This window comes from Elaeis guineensis, chromosome 5 (assembly GCF_000442705.2).
Source record: "Elaeis guineensis isolate ETL-2024a chromosome 5, EG11, whole genome shotgun sequence".
NCBI classification, from domain to species: Eukaryota; Viridiplantae; Streptophyta; class Magnoliopsida; order Arecales; family Arecaceae; genus Elaeis; species Elaeis guineensis.
The window spans coordinates 118978570-118996682 of NC_025997.2; positions in this window are offsets into that span (position 1 = coordinate 118978570).

Sequence of the window (18113 nt, forward strand, 5' to 3'; positions counted from 1 at the left end):
CTTAATTGAAAATTAAGTGTTGAATCGATTAGATCTAGAATTATAATTTAAGATCTAAAGACATTGCATAGAACATGGGACATGGATTAGCTCAAAACAGATCCTTTTAATTGGGTTAGACCTAAGGTTAGAATCAAAGAGTTAATTGACCATGCAGAGAAATTGATTAAGTCTAACCAAATATTAAATTAGATTAATCAAAATTTTTCTAATACAATAGTTGTAAATGGTCAAGTTTATATTTTTGATTAGACCAACTGGACCTTGATTGTAGCTTAGTGGTTGAATCCAAATCATTAGGTTGGTCTAATCAAAACTAATTAACCAATTGGTGTCTAAAGTAAGTTTGGCATTTCGATCGATGATTTTTAATTAGGAGCGGCTTACCAGACCATTTCGATGGTATCTAAGGTAAGCTTAGCAGACCCTTCCATCAATCTCACTTACCTGACCAATTTCATGAATTATGTTTTGATTAGATCACTAAGTGATTCGAGTTAACCCATGCCATTAAGGTTGATCAGTGTGATTGATCTGGATGCCATTTCAATCAGGATGACCCTAATCCGATTCAATGACTTGATAAAGTCATTGGAAGGATTGTAGTTTACTGATTGATCTCTTCTCTCTTCTTAATTCATAACTAAATCTTCTAAATTATTAATTTTCTTAAATGAGATAGCTATGGTAATAACTAGATCATAGCCTCCCATTAAGATGAATAGTAATGAGATCCGTTATTTCTGATTGACATTGCAGGTGCCATCCATCTGATGTTTCTCTGAATAATAAAATTATCATTCATTATATGATGACTCTGATGTACTATTCGATGAATGGTTGGATTGATTGAGCTATCTTCAGACCTGATCATTCATTAGTTAGAATCACTAAGTAGGTTCATGTTAATGGTTTGATCTAATCAAAACTTTCATTGAAGACCCATCACCTATTGAAATAAAACTAGGGCTAAATTAATTACTAAAAATTATTTGAAGAAATAATTGAATGAGAACCTATCCATAGATGCATATGAGTTGGCCAAGCCATACTTGGACCTATATACAGTCTGTGTAGATTCTAGTACCCGCTAAAGAATTAAAGTAATTTCTCAAATTAGAGAAGCTATCAATTCATGTAAAATAGTGAGAGAACCTTTACACTCAAGTTCATATCTTTAGACTTAATTAATTCATATACTAATTAGATTTTAATTTTTTCTTTATGCAGATATGGCCTCAAACTTGTCGCTCCGATCACTATTGGACAGTGAGAAGTTAACAGGATCAAATTTCGATAACTAGTATCGAAAACTCAAAATCATCTTGGAGCACGAGCAAATCTTGTATGTGATTACAGATCCGACACCTGAGGAGCCTGCTTCTAATGCTCGTTGTGCGGTTAAAGGCATTTACTTGAAGTGGCTCAACGATTGCATCACGGTGCATTGTTGTTGCTCCTAGATTGATTTTGATGATTACAAAGCAGATTAAAGGGATACAAACAATTGAAAAAGTCCTTATGCTCTTCAAGGGCAAAATCGTAATTTTGCTAAAATCCTGATTTGATAATATCATTTGGTAGAACAAATGATTTGAAATCTATTGGTGAAAATTTCATTGTGTTTGGACTAATATTTCTGAAGTTATGAAGGTTTGAAGTGCATGAGTCGACTCATGAGTCAACTCATGGCACTATGAGCTGAATGGCACGAAAAAATTCCCATGGCACGCTGGATTTTTTGGCTTGGCACGACCTGTGAGTCGACTCATGAGTCGACCCACAAGGCATGAGTCGACTCATGAGTCGACCCCTGCTGATTTGAACCGAAAAATTCAGAAATCAGATCTTCTGGTCTGTTGCAACAGAAGTCGACTCATGAGTCGACTCCTGAAGCATGAGTCGACTCATGAGTCGACCCCTGCGACGGGAAATGTCAGCAACGGCTATTTTTTTGCCCGTTTTAATTACCATTTATGCTTCCTAAAAATCCTCTAACGGCTCTTTATCTGCCTAAATTGTTTTCTCTTGCTTCTAATGCTACAAAATGCTTTAAATGATGAAAGAAATTGCAGATTAAATAGCGGATCAAACGTGAAATCAAATGTAGAGAAGAAAAGAGAGGAAAAAGAGAAGAACAGAAGAGAGGATCCGAAATTTGCAAGAAAAAGCCTGAGATCAAAGAAATATCCATAGAGAAAAAGAGAGAGGATCCACAATATACCAGAGAGATTGTGAAAGAGAAAAGGAAGATCTTTCAAGGAGAGAATTCTTCACGCCTATCGTTTCAACCTTGATCTAGAGATCGTTCAAAGTTTTCAAGAGATCTTCAATCAACAATCAACCTCTTCTCAAGCGTTCAACCGTTCATTCATCTTGAGAAAATCTGAAAAATGGGTTCTTCATTTGAGTAAAGCTTTTATTGTTATATTTGCTCATTTAAGGAGCTGTTTTTGTATTCATCTGTGCTCTAAATATTCTTACTCTTTGTGAGTTTTTGCTCTTGTTTTTGGAGGATTTCCAAAACAAGGAAAGGTTGATCCGAACCTGAAATCGGAGTGTTGTGGGTTGGCTTGTACCCGGGAAACAAGTGTTCTAGCTTGGGATAGCTAGGGTCGGAGTTTCCGACGTCCTGTATTCTAGCTTGGGATAGCTAGTGTCGGAGTTTCCGACGTTTTGTATTCGGGTTGAATACAAAGGATAGTGGATTAAAATTCCCAAGTGGGATCTTGGGGAGTGGACGTAGGTGCAAGGTTAGCACCGAACCACTATAAATCCTTGTGTTTGTGGTGTGCTTTATCGCTTTATCTTATTTATATCCTTGCAATACTGCTTTAGTTAATTAATATTGATTTAAAGCCATTATTTTGTTCTTCATAAGTTATCTGTTGGGCTTAAAATTTTTAGAAACCCAATTCACCCCCCCTCTTGGGTTGCATAGCTGGGCAACAAGTGGTATCAGAGCCAGTGCTCTAGCCCTTCTTTGATCTAACAATCAAAGAGCCAAAGATCTATGGCAACCCATGTTGGAACTTCTCTAGCCGAGGGGCAATCAACAAACCGACCTCCACTTTTCAATGGGTCTAATTACACCTATTGGAAAGCTCGGATAAAGATTTTCATACAAGCACTCGACTATGATATGTGGAGTATCATAGTGAATGGTCCTCACACACCCACCAAGATTATAGATGGTGAGGAGTCAACCAAACCCGAGAAAGAATGGGATGAGGTTGACAAGAAATTAGCACAATTAAATGCCAAAGCTATGAATGTTCTTTATTGTGCACTAGATGCTAGTGAATTTAATCGCATTTCTACTTGTGCATCTGCTAAAGAAATATGGAATAGGTTAGAAGTCACCCATGAGGGAACAAATCAAGTAAAAGAGTCTAAAATAAACATGCTTGTACATAAATATGAATTGTTCAAAATAGAGCATGATGAGTCCATAACTGCTATGTTTACTCGTTTTACTGATATAATCAATGGTTTAAAGAGTCTTGGCAAATCTTATACTAACAGTGAACTTGTAAGGAAGATTCTCAGGTCACTGCCAAGAACTTGGGAAGCCAAGGTGACTGCCATCCAAGAAGCAAAGGACTTGAACACTCTACCTCTAGAAGAGCTTCTTGGATCCTTGATGACTCATGAACTTAGCATGATGCAACATCAAGAGGATGAAATCAAAAAGAAAAGAACCATTGCCCTCAAATCCACAACTTCACCTGATTATGAAACAGATGACTCTGAAGATGAAGATCAGGATGAGGAGATGGCTCTCATCACCCGGAAATTCAAGAAGTTTCTAAGAAAAAGGAAACAGGGGATGAGAAAGAAATTTACAAAAGGGGATCAAAGCATAGAAAAGGAGAAAGATCAAACCCCTATATGCTACGAGTGCAAGAAGCCAGGACATTTCAGATCCGAATGTCCTCAATTGAAGAAAGGTCCAAAGAAATTCAAAAAGAAGGCAATGATGGCGACCTGGAGTGCGAGTGATGACTCAAGCTCCGACGAGGAAACCTCAACCGAACAAGCCAATCTGTGCCTGATGGCACATGAAAATGAGGTAACTTCTGAATCCACTAGTGAATTTACTTTTGAAGAATTGCATGAAGCTTTCTATGATTCAATTGATGAATTAAAGAAACTAGGGAAGAAAAACAAAGAGCTGAAATTGGAAAATCAGTCCTTAGTGAAACAAGCTGAAATTCTTTCAATTGAAAAATTCACATTGATTCAAGAAAATCAAAACTTTAAGGATGAAATTAACAAACTGAAATCTATAGTAGATAAGTTCACCTTAAGTTCAAACAAGCTAAATATGATCCTTGATAATCAGAAAGCTATATATGATAAGGCTGGACTTGGTTATAAACCCCTGAAGAAACAAAAATTTTTGAAGGATATTTATGCAAATTATTCAAGCAAAAAGCCTACAAATATTACTTGTTTTAAATGTGGAAGAATAGGACATAAATCATACACATGTCTTATTAACAAATATGCAAACACAAAGAAAATATGGGTTCCAAAAGGAACCATTCTGACTAACCTGAAAGGACCCAAGAAAGCTTGGGTACCTAAGACAGAAACTTGATCTGTGCTTGCAGGTGTGTCTAGCATCCCAAGAAGGAAACAGGAAATGGTATCTTGACAGCGGATGCTCGAGACACATGACTGGTGATGAATCACAATTCATCACGCTTGATGCTAAGGATGGAGGGATGGTCACCTTTGGAGATAATGGCAAAGGAAAGATCATCGGGATAGGTAACATTGGTATCACTCCCTCCAAATACATTGAGAATGTTTTACTTGTTAAAGGTTTAAAGCATAACTTACTTAGCATTAGTCAATTCTGTGATAAAGGGTATAAAGTAAGTTTTGAATCATCTGTATGCATTGTGACGAGTCCTATTAACGATGGCATTAAATTTATAGGACATAGGCATGGCAATGTTTATATGGTAGACTTGAATGATTTAACTAAATTAGACATGCAATGCCTAGTTTCCTTAAATGCTAAAATAAATGAGACTAGTTGGCTGTGGCATCGTAGACTTGCACATATTAGCATGCATTCTCTTTCAAAATTAATCAAAAAGGATTTAGTTCTCGGTTTGCCAAAATTAAATTTTGAAAAGGATAGAATTTGTGATGCATGCCAATTAGGTAAACAAACTAGAATATCATTTAAATCCAAAAACACTATTTCAACTTCTAGACCTTTAGAGCTCTTACATATGGATTTATTTGGACCAACTAAAACCACTAGTCTAGGAGGAAAACGATATGGATTTGTAATAATTGATGATTACTCTCGTTTTACTTGGGTTTTCTTTTTAGCTCTCAAAAATGAAACTTTTCAAATTTTCACGAAATTTCATCGAAAAGTCACTAATGAAAAAGGGTTTTCAATTCAAAATATTAGAAGTGATCATGGAACAGAATTTGAAAATCATGACTTTGAAAATTTTTGTGATGAAAATGGAATTGGCCACAACTTCTCTGCTCCTAGGACACCCCAACAAAATGGGGTAGTTGAAAGGAAAAATAGAACCTTAGAAGAAATGGCCCGTACCATGCTCTGTGAAAGCAACCTTCCAAAATATTTTTGGGCGGAAGCTATTAACACAGCATGTTACATTTTAAATCGTGCTTTAATAAGACAATTTTTAAAGAAAACCCCCTATGAACTTTGGAAAGGAAGAAAACCAAATATTGCCTATTTTCATGTTTTTGGTTGCCGATGTTTTGTATTAAATAATGGCAAAGAAAAACTTGGTAAATTTGATGCAAAATCAGATGAAGCAATCCTTCTAGGCTACTCCTCCACTAGTAAAGCATTTAGAGTGTTCAACAAAAGAACCTTAGTAGTTGAGGAGTCCATACATGTTGTCTTTGATGAATCTAACGATCTTCCTTCAAGGAAGAATAAGGGTGTTGATGATGCAGATCCACTAATAGAAGGTATGAAGGAGATCACTCTAAAAGATTCAGCAACTCCAGAAGACAAGGATCAAGAAGATGAACAAAATGAGAAAGGTGAAGAAATTCAAGAACAACCTCAAGGTACAAATGACTTACCCAAGGAATGGAGGTATGTTCACAACCACCCTAAGGAATTAATTATCGGAGATCCTATGCATGGGGTAAAAACACGTTCTTCACTTAGAGATGAACTTAATCATTGTGCTTTTGTATCTCAACTTGAACCTAAAACTTTTGAAGAAGCTGAAAATGATCATAACTGGATTAATGCTATGCAAGAAGAACTCAGTCAATTTGAAAGAAATAATGTTTGGACCTTAGTGAAAAGACCTAAAGATTATTCAATAATTGGCACAAAATGGGTCTTTAGAAACAAATTAGATGAGCATGGAAATGTAATTAGAAATAAAGCAAGACTGGTTGCTAAGGGATATAATCAAGAAGAAGGAATTGATTTTGATGAAACCTTTGCACCTGTTGCTAGATTAGAAGCCATTAGACTTCTACTTGCTTATGCTTGCTTTATGAAATTCAAACTATTTCAAATGGATGTTAAAAGTGCATTTTTAAATGGATATATTTCTGAAGAAGTATATGTAGAACAACCCCCTGGATTTGAAAATCATGCTTTTCCCAATCATGTCTTTAGATTAAATAAAGCTTTATATGGTCTAAAACAAGCACCTAGAGCATGGTATGAAAGGCTAAGCAAATTTCTACTAAATAATGGTTTCTCAAGAGGCAATGTGGATACAACTCTATTTATTAAAAGAAACCAAAATGATATGCTAATTATACAAATTTATGTTGATGACATAATTTTTGGGTCTACTAATGAATCCCTTTGTCAAGACTTTGCTAAGCTTATGCAGGGAGAGTTCGAGATGAGCATGATGGGAGAACTCACCTTCTTCCTCGGACTCCAAATCAAACAATCAAAAGAGGGAATCTCCATCACCCAAAGCAAGTACACCAAGGAACTACTCAAAAGATTTGGAATGGAGAACTGCAAACCAATTGGCACACCAATGAGTCCCTCATGTAAGCTTGACAAGGATGATGAAGGTAAAAGCGTAGACTTAAAATACTATAGAGGTATGATTGGCTCATTATTATATTTAACTGCAAGTAGGCCTGATATCATGTTTAGTGTTTGCTTATGTGCAAGATATCAATCTAATCCTAAGGAATCTCATTTGAATGCTGTTAAAAGAATCCTTAGATACTTAAATGGTACACAAACTATAGGGTTATGGTACTCTAAGGACTCACAAATTAATTTGTTAGGATATTCTGATGCTGATTTTGCTGGATGTAAATTAGATAGAAAAAGCACAAGTGGAACTTGCCAATTTCTTGGAGTTAACCTAATCTCATGGTTTAGCAAGAAACAAAATTCGGTAGCACTGTCTACGGCTGAGGCCGAATACATTGCAGCCGGAAGTTGTTGTGCTCAAATCTTGTGGATTAAGCAACAACTCGAAGATTTTGGAATCAAACTTAATGAAACACCAATAAAATGTGATAATACAAGTGCTATAAATCTATCTAAAAATCCAATACAACACTCAAGATCTAAACATATTGAGATAAGACATCATTTTATAAGAGAACATGTTCAAAACAAAAATATAATTCTTGAATATGTTTGCACTGAAAATCAATTAGCTGATATCTTTACAAAGGCCCTTAGTGAGGAAAGATTCTGTGAAATTAGGAGAAATCTAGGAATTCTAGATCCATTTGTCTGAAATTTCTCAATTTCCAAAGAATAGATGTCAAAATCTCTTAGAGCTCAATTTTCAACATCTATCCTGGTTCCAAAAGCTCAGTTTTATCACTCTAAAAACTTATCATTGAGCAAAATTCTTTCTCCCAAAATTTTGAATTTTTCTGAAATTTATTTGCATTTTTCCTGATTTTCTGAACTTCATGAGTCGACCCCCATGAGTCGACTCAATGGCAAACTTGTAAATCCCACCAACTTCCATCGGGTTCATTGTTTTTAAAACGGGAAACCTGTTTATGAGACGACTCATCTTCTCGTCGTCTTCCTTCCGAAAGCCGTCCTCTCCAAACTTCTGTTTTGCTCCAAATTCAAAGATTAATTTCGAGGCAATTCTCCCTCCTTCTCTCCACCAAAAATCGCCTCCTTGAAAAGGATTTTTCTGTGCATTCTCGCAGTGTTTGGCGCGGGTGGAACGTGCCCTAGAACTTCACCATTCATTCAAAATCCACTTCTTTTCTCCACCAAAATTCTTCTTTACTCTTTAGTGATCCCTCCTCCACTGAATTCAAGTCTTCTTGTCTGCTACCTTATTGGATATGGCTCCAAAGATGAAACTTCCCCAAAGAAGGAAATCAATCCGAGAGCCTGAGGAAATTGTCCGAAAGAAAAGGCATGCTCAGTCTTCCACTGTTTCCAATCCAGTTTCAGTACCTGCTCAAGGTCCCTCTCAACCCTCCATAAGCCCCAATGTAAATCTTCTTTCTGATAGAAAAGTAGAAACCGGGAAAAATATAGATTTTCGGTTGTTTGAGAAAGAAGGCTTTACTTTTGCTACCAAGATCAAAAATCAAGGATGGGAACTTTATTGCTCTCTTAAGGAAGTCACCTATGTTGATCTAGTCAGAGAGTTCTACCAGAACCTAAATTATGGAAACGGATCTGTGACTTCAACTGTAAAGGGGATTGACATCTGTTTGGATTCTAGGATATTGGGAGAGATACTTCAGTTGCCTAGTGAAGGATACTCATATATGGAACTCCCAATTAAAGAAGAAGGGATCAGAATTATCTTAGGAGAAGATTTTTCAGGAAGTTTAAACAGATTGGAAGCAAAGCTACTGTCCATTGAGATGAGGGTCCTGCATCAGATTGTGACAAAACTATTCTTTCCTAGGAGTGGTAGACATGACTTACTATCTGGCAGAGATGTATGTGTCATGTTTCATATCATCACTCAGACCCCCTTAAACCTCCCTACACTTATGATAGAGGCCATGAGAGAAACTTTGAACAGATCCAAGGCACACTTGCCTTATGGTATGGCCCTTACTAGAGTTTTTAGGAGGTTTGGAGTTAGCTGTGAAGGGGAGACACCTACCAAGCTCTCACATGTGGACACTTTCAACCAACACAGCCTGCACCGAATGGGAATTACAAAGACTGTTGGTGGTTGGATCAAGGGCTCTGAAGAAAGAGCTGAGGAGAGAGCTGAGGAAAGAGCTGAAGACAGAACTGAAGGCAGAGTAGAAGAAGAAGGTCCAACTTCTCCTGTACATGATTTCAGGGCAGCTTCACCAGATACCCAGTTCATTCATGATACTGAGGCTGGCCCTTCTGAGTTTACTAGGATGCCCACACCAGTGTATCAGCCAGAGAGCAGAGCACCTCATTCAGAGTTCAGACTGGCTGACGATCAGATCGAGCATATATCTCAGCGTGTGGCTTCTTTGTTATCTAGCCAATGGAGTAGTACTTCTTTTGCACCTGGAGCTACTTCTTCTGATCAGACCATTACTCCCCACATCTCCACTATATTTCAGATGATTTCAGATCAGTCCGTCAGGATACAGCAGCTTGAGGATACTGTCTGGAGACTTACTGGCAGAGTTCTTGACTTGCAGGGGCAAGTCCTTGCATTGGCCCATCCCCAGCCACAGGAGTCTACTATTGAGGTCACAGACCTCACTGCAGAGGCTGGCAGGCTCAGAGGAGCACTAGAAGGTGGATATGAGCTACTGAGGAAAGAGATCAGAGGATCGAGTGAGCATGCTACCACCCAGTTCACTGCTCTACTTCAATCTGTTTCCAGAGCACTGAACGTCCTTGATTCTATTAGACTCACCATTTCTGTTCAGTCCCTAGCATCTCAGCGTTCTCAGCCACCCAGTTCATCTCGTTCTCCTGCTCGTGGCAGAGGCAGACGGGGTAGAGGACGCACTTCTGATCCATCATCTCCTCACCCTATATCTGATGACTCCGATCCATGATTTGTCTTGATCATTGACTTATCTTGATCTTTACTAGGTTCTAGGAGTTAGTATCTTGTTCTAGGATCTATACCTTGGGGCCATGTATTGACATTTAGCTGGTTGAATTTTATGTATTGAAACAATTATGATATAAATGGAATCATCTTTTACCTATATTTCTACCTCTTTGTAATGATTATATTTTGGTTATATTTCAATCTCCGATACATCTGTTGAAATATTATCTTCTCCTTATTGTTGTTTGCTATTGATAATTGCTATATTGAGGGGGAGCAAACATCTGTGAAAAACTCTAAAGAGGAAGAAATTAAAGAATATTTTCAGAAAAGGAAAAGAAAGAGTTAACTATGTTTGATGATGTCAAAAAGGGGGAGAAATTAAAATTAAACAAAAATTGAAATTAGACAAAAAGCAAAACCCTAAATTATGAGAAAATGGGGGAGAAATTAAATTAAAACAAATATTGAAAAAATTAAATAAATATTGGAGAAATTAGACAAAAACAAGGATTGAAAGATTAAACAAAACTTTGAGAAATTTTGGTATCGAAATTTGGTATCAGACAGAGAAATTTGGTATCAGACAGAACTTTAATCCATCAAAAGCAAAATCATGAGTACAATGCAAATAAGTATTTTTTATATATATGCTCTGATATTCAAACTTGCTTTTGAAATTTTACTCACCTTGAGACATCAATAAGAAATTTGTTTTACTCTGATTCATCCTACAATTTCTTTCAACTTGATCTGATACATGATAACATTTGATCCGATACAGTGTGAAGGTTTCTCTAAAATATTATAACATTTGCTCTAATACTGTATGAAATTTTCTCTGATACATTAAAATTTTCTTGCTCTGATACATTATAAAATCTTTTCTGATATCATTGTAAAAATTATTTTTGCTCTGATACATAGAAAAAGTTATTTATCTTCTCTTGCTCTGAAATATCTTGAACTCAAAATGATCTAATACCCTTTTCAAATCTTTAAGAAAATGGACAAACTATTTTTGCATTTATATTACATGCCAAAAGAATCATACTCTTTTCAAGCATATACACCCATAATGGATTCTTTTGAAATTAATGCATTAACATAAATATTTTTGTTCATATGTTTTGTCATCATCAAAAAGGGGGAGATTGTTGCTCCTAGATTGATTTTGATGATTACAAAGCAGATTAAAGGGATACAAACAATTGAAAAAGTCCTTATGCTCTTCAAGGGCAAAATCGTAATTTTGCTAAAATCCTGATTTGATAATATCATTTGGTAGAACAAATGATTTGAAATCTATTGGTGAAAATTTCATTGTGTTTGGACTAATATTTCTGAAGTTATGAAGGTTTGAAGTGCATGAGTCGACTCATGAGTCAACTCATGGCACTATGAGCTGAATGGCACGAAAAAATTCCCATGGCACGCTGGATTTTTTGGCTTGGCACGACCTGTGAGTCGACTCATGAGTCGACCCACAAGGCATGAGTCGACTCATGAGTCGACCCCTGCTGATTTGAACCGAAAAATTCAGAAATCAGATCTTCTGGTCTGTTGCAACAGAAGTCGACTCATGAGTCGACTCCTGAAGCATGAGTCGACTCATGAGTCGACCCCTGCGACGGGAAATGTCAGCAACGGCTATTTTTTTGCCCGTTTTAATTGCCATTTATGCTTCCTAAAAATCCTCTAACGGCTCTTTATCTGCCTAAATTGTTTTCTCTTGCTTCTAATGCTACAAAATGCTTTAAATGATGAAAGAAATTGCAGATTAAATAGCGGATCAAACGTGAAATCAAATGTAGAGAAGAAAAGAGAGGAAAAAGAGAAGAACAGAAGAGAGGATCCGAAATTTGCAAGAAAAAGCCTGAGATCAAAGAAATATCCATAGAGAAAAAGAGAGAGGATCCACAATATACCAGAGAGATTGTGAAAGAGAAAAGGAAGATCTTTCAAGGAGAGAATTCTTCACGCCTATCGTTTCAACCTTGATCTAGAGATCGTTCAAAGTTTTCAAGAGATCTTCAATCAACAATCAACCTCTTCTCAAGCGTTCAACCGTTCATTCATCTTGAGAAAATCTGAAAAAGGGGTTCTTCATTTGAGTAAAGCTTTTATTGTTATATTTGCTCATTTAAGGAGCTGTTTTTGTATTCATCTGTGCTCTAAATATTCTTACTCTTTGTGAGTTTTTGCTCTTGTTTTTGGAGGATTTCCAAAACAAGGAAAGGTTGATCCGAACCTGAAATCGGAGTGTTGTGGGTTGGCTTGTACCCGGGAAACAAGTGTTCTAGCTTGGGATAGCTAGGGTCGGAGTTTCCGACGTCCTGTATTCTAGCTTGGGATAGCTAGTGTCGGAGTTTCCGACGTTTTGTATTCGGGTTGAATACAAAGGATAGTGGATTAAAATTTCCAAGTGGGATCTTGGAGAGTGGACGTAGGTGCAAGGTTAGCACCGAACCACTATAAATCCTTGTGTTTGTGGTGTGCTTTATCGCTTTATCTTATTTATATCCTTGCAATACTGCTTTAGTTAATTAATATTGATTTAAAGCCATTATTTTGTTCTTCATAAGTTATCTGTTGGGCTTAAAATTTTTAGAAACCCAATTCACCCCCCCTCTTGGGTTGCATAGCTGGGCAACAATTGTATAATGCGGGCTTCGATAAACGATGAGTTCAGTCGAAAGTTTGAAGAGGCTCAGCCAGAGGACATGCTCAAGGTGTTAAGAGTCCTTTGGTACTCCCGATGATATTGAGCGGCATAAGACTAGTTGCATTATTTTCAATGCTCGAATGAGGGAGAGAACATCTATCACTGATCATGTATTGTACATGATCAAATAGATCAAGCATCTAAGCATGCTCGGCTTCCCCTTGCACAAACAGCTAAAAAAGGATGCGATCCTGAACTCCCTATCTAAATCCTACCTGTTGTTTCTCAGTCATTTTAGAATGGCGAAGCCTGTAGTTAACTACCATGATCTGTTGGGATTGCTACAGATTTTTTAGAAGGATCACCAGCTCTATGAGATGGTGAATGTAGTGGGAGGATCTTCTACAAAGTGTTGGGAGTTACAAGCTCAAGTTTAAGGCTAACCAGAGTCAGACAGAGTGCTTCTATTGCAAGAAGCAAGATCACTGGAAGAGAAACTATCCTCAGTATATAGCTTTTCTTGATCCAAATAAGCCAAAGAAAAAGAAGCAATTGGTTGCTGGACAAGATAATTATATGATAACACTGTAAATTCTCTGTTTTTGATATAATAATCTAGGTATTAGATACCAGTAGCCTTATTAATATTTATAATTTGTTGCAAGATCTTCAGGTCAGTAAGAGATTTGGAGATGACGAGAGATTTCTGAATGTTGGAGATGGAAGATCAGTTTCAGTTCTAGCTTTAAGAATTATCAAGTTTGTATTCGAGTCTCATTTTATTATTCTAAATGAATATCATTACTTTCTCAGTTTTCTTTTAAATATTATTTCTGTAGGCCTTTTGGTCAAATCAAATTATGAAATATCAATGAAGAAAAATTTTTATGATATCATTTTGAATAGTGTTACTATAATATGTGGATAATTAAACAGTAAAATTTATATTGTGTCTAGGCTTAATGTAATGTACATTTCTCATAAACATCCTAGAATAGATGATGTCATGGATGCCTACCTTGGGCATTATAGGCTAGGTCATATCAACAAGAACAGGATGAACAGATTAGCTCAAGAAGGAAGTCTTGATGACAATAATTATAAATCATGGCCAACCTGTGAGTCTTGTCTACTTGAAAAAATGATCAAATCATCTTTTACTAAAAAAGATGAACGAGCCAGTAATATTCTGGGTCTGGTACATACTGATGTATGTAGACCCATGAGCACAAGTGTTAGAGGAGTATCACTATTTCATTATGTTCACAGATGATCTATCTAGGTATGGTATGTCTACTTGATGAAACACAAGTCCGAATCATTCAAAATATTCAAACGATTCCGTAATGAAGTAGAAAAATAAACTAAAAAAAGTATTAAAATTCTTCGATCTGATCGAGGAGATGAATATCTTTCTAGTAAATTTCTGACATATCTAGAAGAGAATGAAATTCTCTCATAATAGATTTCTCCAAAGACACCACAGCATAATGGTGTCTCAGAAAGGAAGAATCGAACCTTGTTAGATATGGTTCGATCCATGATGGAGTTTGTAAGTCTATCAATCTCTTTTTGAAAATATGCACTCGAGACTATCTGTCTTATACCTAATAATGTTCTGAACAAGTCAGTTAGTAAAATATCATATGAGATATGGTCAGGGCATAGGTCGAACCTCGGATCTAAGTCCGATAAGTATAACTTCTTAGGATATCTCAAGAAAATGAAAAGATATTACTTTTACCTCTCTACTGAATAAAAGATATTTATCAGCAGTAAGGCATACTTTTTGAAAAAGAAGTTCCTTAGTGAAGGAATAAGTGCCTCTAAAATTGAGCTTAATGAAGTTCGATAGATAGAAGAACCAACATCAGTGACTGAATCTGAATCGAATTTGATAAGATCAAACTCGGAGTCCAATATATAAACATCCTTAAGGTGATCCGGTAGAGTACCGTATCAGTCAGACAGATACTTAGATTTCTTGATCCAAGGTGATGATCCTGTTGAACTCTATGAGAATAATGAGCATCCAATCACCTACATAGATGCGATGCAGAGATCCAACTCTGAAAAATGGCTTGAAGCCATAAAATTCGAATGAAGTCCATGAAAATCAATGATATATGGATATTAGTTGATCCACTTGAAGGGGTAAAATCCATAGGGTATAAGTGGGTCTTCAAAAAGAAGAGGAGAGTAGACGGAAAGGTGGAGATCTATAAAGTCCGTTTGATTGTTAAGGGTTATCGTCAGCACTATGGTATTGACTATGACGAGATGTTCTCTCCTGTGGCAATATTCAAATTCATTTGGATTATACTTGCAATAGCGGCACACATGGACTATGAGATCTGACAAATGGATGTGAAGATAGCTTTCCTAAATAGAGAGCTAAATGAAGAAGTGTATATGATACAACTCAAAGGGTTCACATCCACAGATGAGTTCAAGGTATGCAAGCTTTAGAAATCTATTTATGGATTGAAGCAAGCATCTTGGAGTTAGAATATATATTTTGATAAGGTGATCAGAATGTATGGCTTCATTAGGAACGAAGAGGAACCTTGCATATATAAGTGGGCTAATGGTTCAGTAATTATATTTCTTGTTTTATATATGGACGAGATTCTCTTAATCGAGAATGATATCCTTGCATTACAAAGAATAAAAGTGTGACTGTCATCATAATTCTCCATAAAAGATCTGAGAGAAGCAGCCTACATCCTAAGGATGAAGATCTATAGAGATAGATCTAAGAGGTTGCTAGGGCTCTCCCAATCTACATACATACATACCATGCTGAAATGATTCAGCAAAGAGAATTTTAAGAAAGACATGTTCCGATAGGCCATAAAATTTTTCTCTCAAAGAAGGATTGTCTGACAATCCCTTAAGAGAGAGAATGTATGAGTAGAGTTTCATATACTTCGACAGTAGATTCTATAATATACACCATGATATGTATAAGACCAAACGTGGCATACTCACTAGGGGTAGTGAGTAGATACTAGTCTAATCTAAAAAAAAATCACTGAAAGGTCGTAAAGATCACTCTTAAATATTTTAGAAATATTAAGGACCAGTGGCTTGTGTATGGTGAAACTGATTTGAAACTAGTGGGGTTCACTGACTTCAGCTTTCAGTCAGATCATGACGATAGCAAGAGTATGTCAGATAATATTTTTATCCTGAATGGTGGAGTGATCTGCTGAAAAAATTTCAAGTAGCACACTGTGGCTGACTCTATTTGCAAAGTAGAGTATATCGTGGCACTGATGCTGTGAAAGAAGCTGTATGATTGTGAAAGTTCATCGACAAGCTCGAAATAGCACTCTTCATCGATGGTCCCATCCTATTATACTACGACAGCACTGGAGCCATTGCTCAAATCAAAGAGCTGATGTTCCATCAGTGCACCAAATATATTCTACACCGCTACCACTTTATCTAGGAGATCGTGGATTGAGATGACGTCAACCTTCAGAAGATCGATAGGAAGGACAACCTAGCCGATTTATTTACTAAAGCTCTCAGAATCAAAGAGTTCGATGATCATAAGTCGAAGATGGGTATATGATACTATACCAATTGGTTTTACTCCATGTGAAAGTTGTTGAAAAATGTGTCCCAAAACCAATCGTCGGTCTGTTGACGACTGTGCTCATACTTGTAAAATATATATGAGTTTTTATTAATAAAAGTTTTTGATTTTTTTATCATAATTTTGTCCATCTTATTTGAACTCCTATGATTGTAATAAAATTTTGAGGACTATAATTAATCGACAAAGAAGAATTTATCATTTAGTCCTTAAAAGTGTTCACGATAAAATGATATGCTGTTAATAGGATGATAGCAATATCGAGTATAGATCGTTGTGTGCCATATGAATTGGTTGTTCTCTTAATCAAGGAGTGTGGAGACACTGTTATCGCATGCAGATAGAATGTAAGAGTATATTTGTATCGAACGTGACCATTTACCTAGCACTCTACTTTCAAGAGTAGCTTGTGAAGGGTATGGGTATAAGTGTCTCTCAGACTTAAGATCATCATGATAACTTATAAGCAACTCACTGTACTTTAATACCAAACCATCTAAATTTTTAATTCAGTGATAGAAGAATATCAGGTGCAGTCAAGTACTTATCAAGTCGGTATGTGAGTCAAGATGGAATTGACCTCCCTGAATTAGTAGGAGATATGCATCAGTGTATTTCAATTCAGTAAAATATTGGCCAGGATAATCCATATGATGGATTTGAAAGGTTGAAATATAATGTGATCGACTAAATTAGGGTTGACAGTCAAATCCTTGGTCACCTTGAGCATTAGGGTTAAAGAGATGAATTATACGGTAACAATACGTCAGTAGGTTCTAGAATGTTGCTTTGTAATTTTTCGACCTATCCGAACTTTGGATCCTATTGCTAGATAGTTACATCGATTAGTATGAAAAGTTATTTCTATACTACTGGCTTAAGTTCGAATCTATGGGGTCACACACATTAAAAGATTCAGACAGATCTGATGGCTGAAGGGTCTAATTAGATTGTGACTCTAGTGAGGAGTCCATTGGGACTGAAACTCTAGAGGAGAGTCCCACTTGACTAAGACTCTACTATTAATAAAAAATTAATTAATAATTAGATTACTAATTAACTAAATTTGATTGAGTAAAGAGCTTTGAATCAAGTCTAATTGAATTGGATTCAGTTCGACTTAGATTGGGTTTGATATGATCAAATCTGATTGCAAAAGAAATTTGATACTGATTCGATCAGACTTGAACTCAGTTAATTCTTAGTTGGATTAGAAATTTATTGAGATAATTGGGTTGCTAATTAGATTAGGTTCATTTCTAACATTAGGTTCCAATCAGATTTGATTTGGTTTAAAATTAATTTAAAAATGAAGAGTCCCAGTCGGCAAGGACTCTATCTCTTTATCTCCTGTGCCACCTTGGACCCATGCATAACATCTCAATGCCAAATTGGATTTGGCTTGAGATTTTGGCATCAAGAGAGTGGGCCCAGTAAGGGTGGGTGGCATAGGATGGTGAGTTATGATCTTATCTCCTGCTTAATTCGAATGCGATCCGAATTAGAGATAAGGTGATAAGAAGGAAAGAGATTTTTTAAACAAGGAAAGAGAACAGGTGCCTAATGATTTTTTCCTTATTTTCTGTAAGGAGTTTTTGGGCGTGTAAGATACCAGATCTCTTCCCTACACCAAAGACTAATTTTTAGAAAGTTTGGGATGCCCAAAATTGTGTTTGGCGTGGAGATTATGGTGCCCTCTTTTTAACCTAAACCCTAATCCCTATTCTATATAAAGGGGGCTCCACTCTTGGATGACCCATATTGTATTCCTTTGCTGGTTTTTTTAATTTTTTCCAAAGCTCTCCCTCTTCCTCTCTTCCTCCTCTAAGTCTTTTTCTCATTTGGAGCATCC